Raw genomic sequence first — 17,135 nt, 5'->3', positions numbered from 1 at the left:
AGGAAGAAAGAAAGGGTGGGGGAGAAAGAGAGAGAGAGAGAGAGAGAGAGAGAGAGAGAGAGAGAGAGAGAGAGAAGCCACTGGGGCTCTTGACAGCCTTCCAGGACTTGCTTCCAATTGATAAGAGACTTGGCTGCCCTCCTTATACTGAAGTTCAAGGAAACAACTTCATGGTCCCCAGTCGCCAGCGCCCCTGACTTCGGCTTAGGCAAACATAAAGGAGTTTCTGTTAGCTGTAATCAAAACCAAGCAAAAAACACCTTGATTGGGACAGTTTGGCAACCACCTTTGAACTGGATGCCAGGGTTCCTGCCCCAGACTTGATTACCAGGTAAACAGACGCCCAACAGGTCCAAGCCACAGTGCGTGGCGTCCAGCGGATCCTCAGCCGCCATCCTGCCCATGACTGCCCGGAGGCCTCATGCTCAGGGCACACGCATGACCTACCTGCTCCACATTCCACACCAACCCTCCTGCTGCCAGACAGGCAGGCTCCTGGCTGGTTCCACTCTCAACCCAGGAACCCGTTGGGCAGGTGCCTGGAGATGAGTGAGTCGCCTGCCCATTAGGCGCTGCCCTGGCCAGGCCTGGGCTGGAGAATGCGGAGAGCAGAATAAATGGCAGCAATTACAAGTTCATGAGTTATGTGCCAGGTGGGTGCTACAGGTCTAACCCCACTGTCCCCTCAACAATGGAAAGACGCCATCATCTGCTCAATAGCAGAAAGAACTGAGGCTCAAATAGTGCAACTTCTGGCTCATGTTCATGTAGTTACTAGGTGAGGGAGCCAGAGCTTTCTTATCTACACAAAATAAACAAGGTTGATTATTAACACTTGCAAATATAAACTAGGTATAGGAAGTGGTGTCATCTTTTTGGACTCATTAGCCAGCGACCGTTGTTTCATTTATACCCTCAACTTGTTGCAAGGGGAGAGGCTGGCATACTTTAAAGTAAGTCCCAGACATGACATACATCACCTGTGATTGCTTCAGAATGCATCTCTGCCAGAGGAGGCTTAATATTTTTTTAACGCGATGGTAAGTTATCACAGGACCACCTGGATGAGAAGAATCACGTTGGAACCACCACACTGTGTCCTGGGAGGGAGCCAAGATCCAAGTCCTATTCTTCCAGGGTGGGCAGTGGTTCCCAAAGTGGGGTCCCCGGACCAGCAGCATCAGTATCAGCACCACTGTTAACACTTATTAGAAATGCCGGTTCCCTGGCCCACCCCAGCTCTACTGAATCAGAAACTCGGAGGTTGTGCCCAGCGATCTGTGTTTTAACACCCCTCACCCCCAGGGATTCGGACTGCTATCCTAGAGAAAGACAGTTGGCCTAGGAGTGGTTCCATTCCCTACATTAAGTTGATTTATTTATGCAGGTTCTGGCTCCTTCCCCAAAGGATGCGGAGGACTGGTCTTAAGTGGTACAGACATTAGCAGGCTCTCCTGGCTAGAAGCGCCTAGTCTGGAGCCCCATGGTCAGTGGGTGGGAACTGGCTCCTTCTCTCATGTCCTAGGTGACCCTGAACCAAAGGCTCCTCACCCATGACATGTGCAGGTGATAGCACCTGCCTCCGACGCTGGCCTTAAGGTGGAAACTGGTTAAGGTATACAAAGCGCTCAGAATGCTTCCTGGTACATATCAAGTGTTATGAAAAAACCAGCTCTTCTTACCAAAGCAGGGATGGCAGGGCCAAGCTAGTGGCTTAATCCACAGGACTCCTGAGAGTAAGCTCCAGGACGTCACCAGGGGCCTGATTCTAAAGGGTGGGCCTCCTGAGGGAGAGAGGGAAGGAGATTTGGGGGCTGCTGGGAAGAGCAGGGAGCCCCCCACCCAGACCAGGTGGGGAGGCTGCAAGGCAGTGGCCTGGCAAGAGATGGTGAGGGAGGAGTTTGTGGTAGCCCAGGGCTCCCCAAGTCCCAGAAAGGGGACAAGGGGGCCTCTGAGCTGCAAGAGCTGTGGTGCCTCAGGGAGCCTCAAGGAAGTTTTTGCCCAGCCGGTGTGGCTCAGTGGTTGAGTATTGACCTATGAACCAGGAGGTCACAGTTCGATTCCTGGTCAGGGCACATGCCCGGGTTGCAGGCGCTATCCCCGGTGTGGGGCATGCAGGAGGCAGACGATCAATAATTCTCTCTCATCATTAATGTTTCTATCTCTCCCTCTCCCTTCCTCTCTGAAGTCAATAAAAATATGTTTTAAAGAAAAAGTCCTTGTTCCCTGGGGCCCACAGGGAGAACAAGGGGTGGAGGAGCTGGACACTGGAAGGCCAGGAGGCTGGGGCTGGGCTCTGAGCTAACATCGACGTGACTTGCCCCAGGTTTGCTTGTCGCCAAGGCTGGGGAAACACGAGAACTATAACAGGGAGGTAGAAATCTTGTTTCATTTACCTCCAAGCATGTGAGAGAAGCTCATTGGGTTTACACCTTTGAAAGGACAGAGATGCCAGTCAAATAGCAGATCAGAAGCAAGCTTTGAAGTGGATGACCAGCCATCCAAGTGTAGACATTGTGGAGGTTTGTGGTGTGAACTCACCATGAATTTCATTTAAAAAAACCACTCATATTAGCTAGTGCTACCCCCTATAAAGGCCTAGATCAGTGGTTCTCAACCTTCTGGCCCTTTAAATACAGGTCCTCATGTTGTGACCCAACCGTAAAATTATTTTTGTTGCTATTTCATAACTGTAATGTTGCTACTGTTATGGATCGTAATGTAAATATCGGATATGCAGGATGGTCTTAGGCGACCCCTGTGAAAGGGTCGTTCGACCGCCAAAGGGGTCACGACCCACAGGTTGAGAACCACTGGTCTAGACAAAGAGGTCACTTTTGGAGCCTAATACACAGGTGTGGTCTTAAAATGCCATTTCCCCTTTCTTAAAAATTTAAAAGCAGGGTTTCTTGGAGAAATAGGTGATTCTGATACCGTTGTAATTAACTAGTTATTAATAACAGGAAAGAAGCAAAGGGAAGGCCAGACATTATAGGCATGTTCCCTGCAAAACAGGGGAGGGGGGTGGAGGGAACCACATAGGAAAGACAGATGCCTGCCCAGGAAAGTTGGGGTGACATAGGGAAGACACTTGCCTGTCAATCACACCCAGGGACAGAGATAGTTGGTCAGAATGGACGTGGCCACTGCAAGGGCGCAAAACTCCCAAAACAGAAAAGTTCACTCTCTTGCTCTTCTGTTCTTGGGACTCTTGGGACTCAGTTGCATGCTCTCTTGGTTCTCTTGCACTCACCACTATGGCCCACGGCCAAGCAGACCCCTTACACGATGGACTGAGAGACTCAACGAGCCTGGTGCTGGCTGGACCCACCTCCAACATGGAGTGGAAGCTCTGGGCACTGACTCTGCTTTTCGCTCTCCTGAAACCCCAGCTACATTCTCCTATGAGTGGACGAAGGCAAATGAGACTTTGGAAACCCAGGGGTGTAATTCCATGGAAATAAAGCTTTCGACTATATCTCGTCCTTCCTTGGGGGTCTCCCATGAGGCACGCTCCCCTCCGTTCACAATTCCAGGACGGGACCTGTACAAGATGAGGCCTGAATATTTTATTTTCCTTAATGGCCAGGGCGCTGTCTAAGGAAGACTCCTAGGATGTTGTCCAAAGGGCTCAGAGCAGCTGGAGGAGACTCCACTGGCCAAAGACGTGACAGCAGAGCGTCAGTAAGGATGGCATTGTGAGAAATTGAAACCCATCTATGTTTAAACTCACGAGTTCACAAAAATGGTTTTAAAGCAGTGGGTCTCTTTCAGAGGATGATAAGGAAGCAGTTAGTTATCTTGAAAACTGGTAAAGGGAAGGATCGAGCAGCGATTCCATCTTTCCTGGACCAACTGGTAACAAACTAGATGAGGAAAAGCCATCTCTGTATTCCAACTAATAAGTGAAAAAGAAATGACAGAATTAGAAATCACAATTTGCCATCCCTAGTGAATCAGTGGCTCTGGACACTGAGTGGCCATGGGCACTACCATCACAAAGAGAGACCAGCAGGCATTAGCAGCCTCTGACGGAAGGACACAGGGTTGGGGGGTGGAAATGGGCCTGAGCCCCACCCAGCCTCGGGGCCCACTGTGGGTTTGCAGGGAATTCCAAGGACAGAGAAACATGCAGAAGTGCACTTGGCGCCTGAATCAGCAAAATCCAGGCCGCAGGGAATGCTGCAGGTCTGAGGGCGGGGTTTCTCAACAGATAAAGTGTAAGGGAGGAAATAGATGGATGGTGTGGTCAGCAGAAGAATGGCCCCCAAACTATCCACGTCCCAATCCCCGGAATCTGCGACTGTGTGCCCTGACATGGCAAAAGGGACTTGGTAGATATGACTGAGGTAAGGACCTGGAGGTGGGAGATGACCCTGGATTATCCAGGTGAGCCCAATGTCATCACAAGGTCCTTGTAAGAGAGAGACAGGTGGGCTGGAGGCAGGTGGGTTTTGAAGATGGAGGAAGAGTCCTGACCCCAGGAATGCGGGCGGCTTCTAAGAGCTGGAAAAGAGAGGGGAATGGGTTCTCCCTAGAGCGGTGGTTCTCAACCTTGGCCGCACATTAGAATCACCTGGGAATCTTTTTAAAATCCTGATTTCTGGGCCTCATCTTCCGGAAATTCTATTTCTTTGTTACTAATGTTGTGGCCCCACCCCATAACAAAGCAAACTGCGGCTTGCGAGCCACATGCGGCTCTTTGGCCCCTTGAGTGTGGCCACGAAGTTTCAATCGCACTGTACATGCACGCCTGCACGTGGTATTTTGTGGAAGAGCTACACTCAAGGGGCCGCAGTTTGCTGATCACTGCCTTAGAGCCTCCGAAGGATGCAGCCCTGCGGACACCTTGGCTTGAGTCCAGTAAGACTGTTTCAGACATCTGGCCCCCAGAATTGTCAGAGAATCATGTGGTTTTTTAATTTTTTGAAAAAATTATTGATTTTAGAGAGAGAGGGGGAGGAAGAGAGGCATCAATTTATTTATGAATTCATTGGTTGATTCTTACATGTGTCCTGACAGGGGATCGAACCTGAAACCTGGGTGTATGGGGACGATGCTCCAACCAACTGAGCTGCCTGGCCAGGGCCACTCTGAAGTGAGCAAGTTTATGGTCATCTGTTACAGCAGCCCTAGGGAAATAATACAGATGGGAAACCTGTAGTCTAGAGAACTTTAAGGACACATCAAAGTAACAAGGCAGGCAAGGCAGGACTAGAGCAGCCTGTGAGCTAGCGATGAGCATGGATCATAAACCTCAGGAGAAGGGGCGCATTGGAGGGAGGGGGAGGGGGTGCCAGGGGAAGGTGGCCGTTCCATCTTCGTTCCAGCTGGTGGTTTCAAGAAGCTGTACTTTGTTTTGTGTGGTTCTCTGAGGCTGATTTATTTTGCATTTAACAAGGTGAGAGTAATAACAATTGCAAGGACAGTTCGTGGTGTAGAACAGGGCCTCATTCCTGGCAGCTGTAGAAGATGGAACATTTTCCTCCTGGTCTTGCTGAGGTGTGTTTCGCCAGCAGCACAGGAAATGGCACAGGGAGGACAGAAAGACAGGTCTGCAGAGCTCCTAACTTATGCAAAGGAGCGGGCAGAGCAGACTTACCAACAACCGGAATATGGATGTGAAAGTGCAACATCAACCTCACTGTGGTAACGCTCGGTGTCCCGGCCCCTGACCTCAGCCTTCTCTCCCGCAAAAAGCTGCTTCCTGAGTCCACCTGGCCCCCTGCCGGAGCCTGCCCAGCCCAGACAGGGTGGGCCAAGTAGAAGCGCTGCAGAGCTGACGCCTGGGGAGGGATGGAGGTCGGTGGGTCAACACTCCAGCTGCTTCTCTCCTCAGCAAGACTGAGCTCTGGGTGTCCATCCTGGTAAGGGGCTTCATGCCCCTTTATGGGTTCCCTCCCTTCCTGGCTTCATTCCCCCCTCCCCCTCCACCCGCTGCCAGTTTCCTGTAGTTGCCCATGAAAACCATTTGCATTCAAATCTTTTTTTCAGAGTTTGCTTCTGTGGGACCCCTAAGCAAGACTCTAAGAAAACGTGTAATGAGGCGGAGGCAATGGTTCTAAACGTGGGTTGGAGAGAGTACCTGTGCTAGTTTACCTGCAGCTTCTACCACCCCCCTCGCCCACCCCCCAGCTCCTCACATAATCTCTGGCACATAAAAGGCACTTGATAATGGTGTTGTATGGATAGGTGGGTGGCCGGGGACCATGTCCCACCTCCCCTGAGGGAAGCTGAGAAGGACAGATCTTCTCCCTCCCCCCCCCTGGCTTAGTCTTGGCGAACCTGATGTCCTGCAGAGGCAGGAGAGTAAGAAGCTAGGGAAGTTCCTTGACAAGTGGGATGGGGAAACTGAAGCAGCTCGCTGAACGAACTGGCTGAGTAATTTAGCTTCACCTCATTTAAGCTCGTGTCAGTCCATCCTTAACAGCCATTCTTCTGTTCTCGCTTGTGAGAAGAGAGGCTCAGACAGCGGGGCAGTTTGTGGAGGCCACCCGGAAGTCAGTGGTAGAGTGAGAGCTGGTCCAGAGTGGATCCCCCCCCCCCAGTGTCTATGCCAGTCCTGTCTACTGAAATCCTTCCCAGTGCCCCCAGGTCCTCTTTGCTGCCTGGCTTGGCCCAAAGAGCCATGGAAGCCGGTGAAGCTCTAGGCTCTGATGAACAGTGCTCAGGTCTGGGGCTCACATGTGGGTACCAAAGACCCACCCCCAGCAGGTCCCAGCAATGACAGCCCCCATAGGCAGCACAGCTGCCAGTCCATCTGCAGGCTTTGTAGGGTTTCCAAAAGGGCGCCCATCCTCTGCCATGAGCACCTGCAGGTATGTGATTGGTGCCCCCAGACCCCTGCCCAAGCCCACCTAGCAGCCCTGTGGGCTCCATCCAGGGCTCCATCAGGGCGAGGTCATCCTCAGGTAACCCTCGTGACCACCTGCAAGCTGTGTGTAAGTGTTCCCCTTTCAGAGAGATAAGAGAGGCCCGGGCTGCGGGGGTGAGATACGTGGTTCAAGGTCCCAAAGAAGTGGAGCCTGGGTGCCTGGGCCACATGAGGGCGTGATGCCTGGGCCACCTCTGGGTGTTTCCTCCAGAGCCCAGGCAACAGCACACGTCCTCCTTTCAGCCCAGCCAAGGGCCTCAGATGTTATGCAACTGCTCCTCTCCTAGACAGTGCGCCTCCACCCGTCTCCCCGCCGCCCTCTCTGTTCTGTTTAGATCCGGATGTGTATCAGCTCCCTGCAGACTGACACGTGCTTTGTTGCGCCCCCGCCGGGTCCTGTGCAGAAACATTGCGATACTTGCCACGTGTTTGCTCCTTCTCCACTGGACCAAGAGTTCTTGCAGGGCAGGGACCACGTCCAAGTCCTTTCCCTCTCACATCTAGCGTGGTGAGGCACATAGTAGGTCCCCGACACTGGATGATTAAAGTGGTGAATGACCAAATGGATGGGGTTGAGTCGGCCTTCCTAAAGAGGCCGAGAGCTTCCACAGAGGGGCCTGAGAATCCCCTTGGCCCATCGGCTCTGAGCCTGGCAGCTGGGTGGTCACAACAGGACCTTGAGTGAATGAATGCGTCCCTCTGGGGAGGTAGTGCAGCCTGGTGGGTAGCGGTGCAGGTTCTGGAATCGGACTCCAGGGACACAACTTCTGGCTCTCCCTCTTCTCTTAGCTGTGTGGCTGGGGTCCAGTTACTCAACCACTCTGTGCCTCCAATTCTGTCCTGGGCCGGGTTCTCCAGAAGCTGACCCTGACTCAAGGGCAAAAGCGTCCTTCGTTAAGGATGTCCTTCCAGCAGCAACTAGAACAGTGGTTCTCAACCTTGGCTGCACATTAGAATCACCTGGGAATCTTTTTAAAATCTTGATTTCTGGGCCTCATCCTCCGGAAATTCTGTTTCTTTGTTATGGGGTGAGGCCACAACATTAGTAACAAAGAAACAGAATTTCCAGAGGATGAGGCCCAGAGATCAGGATTTTAAAAAGATTCCCAGGTGATTCTAATGTGCAGCCAAGGTTGAGAACCACTGAACTAGAAGGCAGCGAAGGGAATAGGAGAGGCAGGGCTGTGGTTTCAGGTCAGGTGCCAGCTCGGCCTGGCCAGCAGGGAGCTCTGGAGGGTGCGCTTGACCTGCGTTGTCCCTCCTGGGGCCAGGAGCTGGGCTTCTGCCTTGGGCTTGCCAGTCATGGTCAAGGGAAGTCCTGGGGATGAGAACATGTCCAGGCACTTTGGTCTTGGGCACTGTCAGATCTGGCCTCCAAAGACCCACAGGTGTTGGATTTTAGAAGGGGAGCCCCCCGGTCCCCACAAGAAGAGGTCCCAGGGGACCTGGGCGGAGGACCACATACTTTCCCTCTTCAGTGAAACGGGGGCGCTGACCGTGAACATGCACGTGGCTGAAGTGAGGACAGAAATCTAGTTATGCAGCAGTATTGTGTGCTAGTATTGTTATCACTGTGGCAAGCAACCGCTCTCCTCTCTGCCGGCTCTCAATAAATATTTGTTGAATGAATAGACCAGCTTTCCTACTGGTTTAACTGGGTTCGCAGTTCCCACCCAAGCTGGTTATCAGATGTCTCTTTGTTTCCAGGCTACACGGTACAGATGGCAGGAGACCCCAGCCAGGAGGAAGCTATTACAGCGGCAGCATCTAGTCCCGCCCCCGCCTCCCCCGCCCGCCAGGCCCCCATCTTCCCAGAGGAGCCTGATGTACTTTAAGATAGCCGTTGCCCTGGGCGTGCCTCCCTTCAGTTTCACTGTGGCCAAGACACTCAGTTGCCTCTAGCTATGGCTCTCTTATTCGTTTATCAATTTGCCTACTATGTGCCAGGCACTCTTCTAGGTGTTGGGGATAAAGCAGGAAAGGGGGGGTGACAGTCCAGTAGGGGCTCTGACGGTACCATAAACAAAGGGTGAAGTCAGTGAGTAAAAGCTATGGAGAAAAATTAATCAGGGTAGGGGAATGTAAGGTGGCAGAGAAACACTGTTTCTTTTACTTTTTAAGCTTTTTATTTTGAATACAGTGGGGCCTTGACTTACGAGTTTAATTCGTTCCAAGATGAGCTCGTTAAGGAGCTCATTAACTCAAATTACTCTGTCAACTCAATGCAAAAAATCCGCTGAGAGACAGCTGGTATCTCAAAAAACTTGTTAGTCGGGACACTCGTAAGTCAAGGCCCCACTGTAGTTAATAGATTCACAGAAAGCAACGCAAATTGTACAGAGAGGCCCTGTGCAGCCTTCGCTCAGGTTCCCCCATGGTTCCGTCTGGCATTTCTCGGTGCCTTATCAAAGCCGAGGGGACTGATGGGCACAGTGTGGGTGTGGTTTCTGGCATGTGGTTGCTTGTAGAGATTCATGCCAGCACCACCTCCACCAAGATACAGAACTGTCCCATCACCCATAGATAGCTCTTCTCGCTGCCTTCACAGCACAGCCGCCCTCCTCCCCACACCACCCCTAACCTCTGCCGAGCAATAGTCTGCTCTCTGGCTCTATACTGTTGTCACGTCAAGAACGTCAGTCAGTGGAATCATACAACGTGTGACCTTTTCAGATTTGCTTGTGTTCTTCATCAGATTCTCAAAGTCCCCGCACAGGTGTACACTCTCTCTCCTCCCCTCCCTTTCTTACTCCCCAAAACTTTAGGGTGTGCTTTCAAAAAGGGACATTCCCTTACATAACTAGAGTCCCATGATCAAAACCAGAGAATTCATATTAATGCACGGTGGGACAAAAGTAGGTTTATAGTTGGGAGTCTGCAAAACAGTTTATTCTTGTACTAGAGGCCCAGTGCACGAAATTCATGCACAGGTAGGGTCCCTAGGCCTGGCTGGCAATCAGGACCGATAGGGGCCTTCCTTCCCCCAGCTGTCAGCCGGGACCTTTCTTCATTCCGCGCCACCCCCTGGTGGTCAGCGCACATCATAGCGAGCAGTCAAACTCCCAGTTGGTCGAACTCCCAAGGGGACAATTTGCATATTAGCCTTTTATTATATAGGAGGATTATTTATTAGTTATTGTATTGTTTTCCATACAAACAACTGTAAATCTACTGTTGCCCACCCCTGTATAATACTATTATCTACAGACCTTACCCAAACTCACCAGTTGTCCCACTAATGTTCTTTAGGGCAAAAGATAAAGATATTTTTTCTGGGCCCAGGATCACAGGTTGCATTTAATTGTTATGACTCTTTAGTCTCTTTTAACCTGGAACATTCCTTGATTTCCCTAATGATGACATTTTTGAAGCGCACAGCCTGTTTAGTTCTCAGAAGCCCCCAGGGTGGATGTGCTGCTTCCTGGTGATGAGATCTGTAAGCCCTTTGCCAGGAACACCCAGCAGTGACACTGTTCTTGGCCCATCTCTCTGAGCCACACGGGCTCATTCGCCGCTTCACTGGTCACGGAACGGCCTCCTTGGTTAATGTGGGGTCTGCCACGCTTCTCCAGTGGAAAGCGACCGTTTTCCCTTTGTAATTAATAAGTTCGTGGGACACACGACTATGTTAATAAACTTTCATCTGCTTTATAAAAACAAATTTAACAGAATTTTTTATTGAAGCAAAATTTGCCTACAGAAAAGTACAGCCAGTACAAGTTCCACTCAGTGAACTAGTACAGAGTGTGCGCCCAGCGGGGCGGCACACGGCTGTGCTTTAATCCGTGGGAAGGGAAGGCTTCCCTGGGGAGGGACACTGGCGTCCAGGCCTGGAGGGATGGGGGTTGGGCCCTGCCAGTTGCTGGGGGGAGGACAGTCCGGTGGAGGGGCCGGGGGCTGGACCAAGCTCAGTTGTTTGGCAAACAGCCAAGAGACTGGTGGGGTGGGGCTGGGACGGGAGGAGTGGAGTTGACAGATGGGGCCAGATAACAGGGGACCCGGTGGGCCAGTATGAGGAGTCTGGCTTTATGGCACGGGCTCCCAGTTCCCAGGGTGCAATCCTAGGAAACAAAAGTAGCGGAGGGGGGGAGTGAGACAGGTGAAATAAAGGGTGTGTTCTCCCAGTGATCACCTCTGTGGGCGACTGGATCCTGATCCCTTGGGAGGGTGCTGGGACACGGTGTAGACAGTGCCTCGGGCTATTAACTCCATGTCTGGCCCCTGGCGCCAAAATAAAACCCTTCAAGCAAAAAGCCACAGGAAGCACCCTTCCCTTCGAGGTGAGTGTGGACGGATGGGATGTGTCCAGTGGCGTCAGCTGTGGGAAGCACAGAGGGCTATGAGCTTGCTCATGCTTCATGGAGGATTGACGGCAGGGGGAGCCAGGAGGGTGGGGGAGACCCCCACCTCTTTCTTCCTCGGCTTGAAGGGATTCCAAGCCCCTTCAGAAGACCTCAGCCCCAGAGAGAGGAGTCTGGAAATGGCTTCACCAAACCCGGGAACAGAAAGTCACGCCCCATCCATCAGCTCCCTCCCCGAGAACTAACCCGCCCCTTCAGGCACAAGCCAACCTGGGAGCCTTTGGGCTCCAGCAGCTTTCAGAGAGGGTAACTAGGAACTTTAGTATTTATTATATTAAAAAGCCAGCAGAAATCGTACATTCAGCTTCCTGGTTCACTGAAGTAGTAACTCATTCATTCTCCATTCAACAAATCTGTATTCAGTGCCTCCTTTAAAAGTATATCTCTGTTGAGATAAAATTTACCATGTTTGACCATTTTTGAAGTGTGCAACTCAGAGGGTTTTACTATATTCACGAGGTCCTGCCACCATCCCCTCTAACTCCAGAACATTGTCATTACCTCCCCCCTCTCCCCCCCCAAAAAAATCCATACCTCCAGTTCCCCCCTCCCCCAGGCCCTGGCAACCACTAAGCTGCTTTCTGTCTTTATGGATGTGTCTAGTCTGGACAGTTCATGTGCATGGAATCATACAAATATGTGGCCTTTCGGATCTAGTGACTTTACTTAGGATGATGCTTCCAAGGTCCATCCATGGTTGCAGAATGATCAGCACTTCAGTTTATCCCACCACGTGGATGGGCCACGCCCTGCTTATTCACTGCTGATAGCCATCTGAGCTGTTTGTCTCCAGCACCTTTGTTTAAACTTGTGAATGTAATAAAGGGCCAAGACTTTGTGGAAACCACAGGGATGGTGGGGATCCCTTTGCAGGACATCTCACTCGGTCCAAGGATCAGGAGGGGCCTCTCAGGAGAAGGGACAATTCAGATCAAACCTGACTAGTGAGCAGGACTTATGAGGGAAAAGAGTTTGGGTGAGGGGACCCTACGGAGGAATACAGGAGAGGGGACAGCTCAAGCAAAGGGGGAGGGGAGAGCGCTTGTACTGGGGGTGGGGTGCGGCCTTTGGGAAGAGAAGGGGTTTGGCATGGCTGGAGTGGGCATGTGGGGAGGGAGCTGGGGCCAGGGCTTGGCGGCTCTGGCTTGTTCGAGTCTGGCCTTTCCTCATAGCACTGTTCACTCTACTAGTGTCCTGGGGCTGGGGCAGCAGTGACCACACTGGTTGGCTTAAATCTATTCTCTCCCAGTTCTGGAGGCCAAACGTCTGAAATCAAGGTGTCAGCAGGGCCACCCTCCCTCTGAAGACTCCAGGGGAGGATCCTTCCTTACCTCTCCCAGGTCCTGGTGGCCTCAGGGGTCCTTGGCTTGTGGCCTCATCACTCCAATTTCTGCCTCCATCTTCACATGGCCTTCTCCCTATGTGGGTGTGTGTCCTCTTCCATCTCTTATAAGGACACCAGTCATTGCAATAGGACCCAGCCAGTTAATCTAAGATGATCATCTCAAGATCTTTAATGTAATTATATCTTCAAAGATTGTCCTTCCAAATAAAGTTGCATTCCCAGTTTCTGAGGAGGAGAACGTGAGCATATGCTTTTGGGGGGCCATTGCTCAACCCACTACATTCACTGCCCGGCATTGCACTACACATTGACTTGTCTGCAGCCTGTGGCAGCCACTAGGAAATAAGATACAAGAGTGCAGAATAAAGTCTGTTGCATTCAGGGGTCTGTCTCCAATGCCACAGGGCAGGTGCTTAAGAATATTTGCTGAGGGGCTTACCTCCTTAAACTGCAAATTTTTATCTATGAAATCATTATATTATTCCCTGTGTGCCATTTAAAAACAAACAGAGCCTGGCCGGTGTGGCTCAGTGGTTGAGTCTCGACTTATGAACCAGGAGGTCATAGTTTAATTCCTGGTCAGGGCACATTCCTGGGTTTCAGAGTCCGATCCCCAGTGTGGGGCATGCAGAAGGCAGTCAATCAATGATTCTCTCTCATCATTGATATTTCTATCTCTCTCTCCCTTCCCCTCTGAAATCAATAAAAAATATATTAAAAAATAAAAAAACAAACAGAATTGAGGGTTTATGTAAAAAGACATAACTTCATACTAAGTCCTAAAATTAAAAACATATATGCATGCAAAATATGCCCTTTGTATTATACCCCTTCTTAAAAGGATGCCTTCAAATGCCAACCTTATAATTTGTGAGGTTTGTTATAAATTTCAGGTGTGTCGGGATTGCGTCAGGGCTTCCCAACAGGTGTACTTTGGGAGATGATTTATGGGAAGGGAAAGGACACCATTTTCCTGTAGAGAGTGAATGGGAGTTGGAGAGCATGACCTCATTGCTCAAGGTGCCCAGAGCAGATAATCAAGAAAGACTGCTTTTGGCTGAGTCCCGCCCTTGACTCAGGCCAAGGCCAGGATCCCGCTGAGCTGGAAACCTCAGGAAGTTTCCCAGAAAACTCTCTTGTTTGAGTTGATTCATTCAGCATAGACTCTACAATTCTGCAGTTTGAAGGCAGGAAAAAAAAACTCTTGGAGGAAAAATATCTTGAAGTCAGTGGTGATGACCATGGGATTTAAACAAAGGGACAGAGCTCAGAAGGGATGTTGAAAACAAATATAAATAGCAGGTGTAATTCCGGGGGGAAAGTGGAGAACACACAACAAAAAGACTAACAAATAATAATAATTTGGGTAGTGACATCAAATTACTAAAAATAGAAAAAGAAACACAAGTTAGAAAAAGAAGAAAATCACAAACAAAATTCCTTTAAATCTGTAAAGGGAAATCAAAAGAGATGCTATAAATATTTGCCTCCATTTCTGAAATGCTTTCAGATAGTTCCTGGTAAAAATTTTCAAGGGAATGCTTATCCTGAAATCAAAGTAAAAGATGACAGTAAATTGCATCATATGCCTTAAAAAGCATAGGAATAAAATGTAAATGAGGATGATAGAAGTCAATTTAATGGTAACAACTATAGCAAGGTAGACACAATACATATCTCTTTTATAAGCAAATGATCTCAAATTAAAAACAAATTTCAATAATCTGCTGTTTATGAGAGACGTGGTCAATAAACATTTTTGTCTACCATGCCAGACACCGAGTGGACACACAGTGAGGAAGAGTCCCTGCTCACAGAGCTTACAGTCTGGTGGAAAATGAAACGAGACAGCCAAAAAAAGATCAAGTATAGATCACACAAATTTAAGCCACAGGGAAGAAACAGTGGCAATTTTAACTCTACAAAGTAGAATTTAAGGAATATATTTTAATGGGTTGCAGGTGATATTAAACAGTTACAAGAGTGATAACAAACAGGTAAATCATATGCACTAACCAACAAAGAAGCACAATACAAGAAGCAAAAATTCAGGCAGACAAAAGAAAAAATGGACAGGAAAGCAATTCGACTGGGAAGTGTTAAACTCTTCATTATCTTCCTGTGTCAGATCGAATAGTCCAAAAAAAAAAAAAAGGACATACAATATAACTACAAAGTAAGAATGCATAGCTACAGAACTAATTTACAAAAGAGTGCAGCTTACCAATACCCTTATGAAGAATATACCAACTTTTCTCGTGCCATTGAATACTTACAAAATAGTGCATGCAAACCAGACACAAAGTCTCAGTAAATTAAGAAAACTTAGTAGACATGTGTGCAGGCTACCTTTTCTGATCACAGTGCAACAAGAACAAAAAATTTAAAATAACTTAAGGCTAAGGGTCTTCCAGTCACATAGCGAACGAAACTCTTTAAATGTTTTCTCTGTGGTCCACTCCAGCGGTCGCCAACCTTTCCGACCTCACAGACCACCAGTGGTCTGCGGACCAACGGTTGGCGACCGCTGGTTTGGCGACCGCTGGTCTATTCCGTATTTTTCTCCATTCCAACAGGTCCAGGTGTCTCACAATATCCACTACCCTGGGCATTACCCAACTTGATCCATGAATTCCCACCTGACATCTCTGAGTGGGAGCAGAGGCCATGGTGATGGGATCCAAGAGGCCGGGCTTTCAGGAGAAAAGCGTTTGACCAACATGTCACTCCCTGGAGGTGTGGCACCACCTGAAGAAAGGATACCTGATAGCTCTCTGGGGGAAGCATGAAGTTCTATGCCAACAAGACATTTTTCTTCCCTGGATCCAACACTATCTTAAAATAATCAAATTCAGTTGGAAAGAACCTGAGGAATAACTAAGCCAAGTTCCCATGAATCTTTTATATTAATAATGGAATTTTCCGAGGACCTACTAATGTCAGACCCAACTAGCTACTCTACCTACGCAAACGTTGGCTCAGACCCTTATACACAGGGCTGTGAAGGAGGTTCCGATATCCCCCCTTGGCTCCTGTAGACCCACTCCTCACTCTCCTCCCTTTTTCTTTGGGTTTTTGGTCCAGGAGGCTGCATCCCTGGCTTCCTTTCAGAGCCATTTCCCTCTACTATGTTCTCAGATCCACACAGATACCTCATCCAAGTACTGGTAACTGCTTTCTCCTCTTTCCTTCCAGGCCGTGGATGGTAGCAGTTTTTCACAGCTGCTAACCTTGGGAAATTGCAGAATCCCTCTGGTTTCTCTACGCCCTGCCCACACCTTTGTAAATATCCTGTTTCTCAGACTCTCCCCAGAACACTCAGTTTGAGGGTGCCATCTATTTCTCTTGGGATCGTGACCAGGTAGGTAGTGTCATCCCCATTTTGTGGATGGGTAAACTGAGGTGGAGAGAGGTGAAGAAACTTGCTTAAGGTCACACATCTTAAAGGAACAGGCCTCAGATTTAAATCTGGACAGACTCACACCAGAGTTCTGCTTTTTCTATTATCCTTGGGCCTTTGTTGAAATTGGTGGAGGCAGACAGTACAGTCCTGGCAGGCTCTTTTATTTCTGTAAAGGGGGACGAGTCAGGATAAACACAAAGGGCCACCAGAACTTCCCAGCAGGCTGAATGGGGCTGAGGTGGCCACTCCCTGCAGTTGAGGTAGGTGGCAAATATTTGCTCAAAAGGGGCAGCCCAATGTAAGGACAAATACACATGCCATGTCCTACATTCCTTAAGTAATCCCACTCTATACAGCAGAAAACTGAGGCACAGAGGAGTGGCACAGCCTTCCCCAAAGCCACCTCCCTAAGTGGTGGGTCTTGTTATGGATTCTAGTCCCATAGGAAGCCAAAGCCCTTAACACTTGTTAATACATCTCTTTGGAGGCTGGGCACCATCTACACCAGTGATGGCGAACCTATGACACGCGTGTCAGAGGTGACACGCGAACTCATTTTTTTTGGTTGATTTTTCTTTATTAAATGGCATTTAAATATATAAAATAAATATCAAAAATATAAATCTTTTTCTTACTATGGTTGCAAATATCAAACAATTTCTATATGTGACACGGCACCAGAGTTAAGTTAGGGTTTTTCAAAATGCTGACACGCCGAGCTCAAAAGGTTCGCCATCATGGTCTACACTACACATTCACTCACATACTTTGGGGGGCATTTGAGCCCGGCAGCTTCCCTGGTGATGAGGAGACCACCAGCATACCCTGTGCCAAGCCCCGCCCTTGTCCTGAGCCCTCCCTATGCAACACTGTCCAGGAAATCCTCTCCATTTTACTATGAAGGAGGCACTATCATGGTGACCATTTTACAGATCAGTAAACTAAGGCTCTGAAATTTTAAGAAAACTGCCCGAGATCCCTCCGTCGGCAAGTGCAGAAACCCATTCTGCAGATGAGACTAAAGGCTCAGAGATCCCCCAAGACCACACAGAGCACAGAGGCTGTGGGGGCCTCAAGGCCCTCCGTCGAGGTGAGGTCTTGGCCTTTTTCCACTCCAGACCAGGGAGCCTCTGCTCAGAGAGACCCCGTGGC

This window comes from Myotis lucifugus, unplaced genomic scaffold (assembly GCF_000147115.1).
Source record: "Myotis lucifugus unplaced genomic scaffold, Myoluc2.0 scaffold_35, whole genome shotgun sequence".
Classification (NCBI taxonomy): domain Eukaryota; kingdom Metazoa; phylum Chordata; class Mammalia; order Chiroptera; family Vespertilionidae; genus Myotis; species Myotis lucifugus.
Note: the sequence above shows the minus strand (reverse complement) of the source record.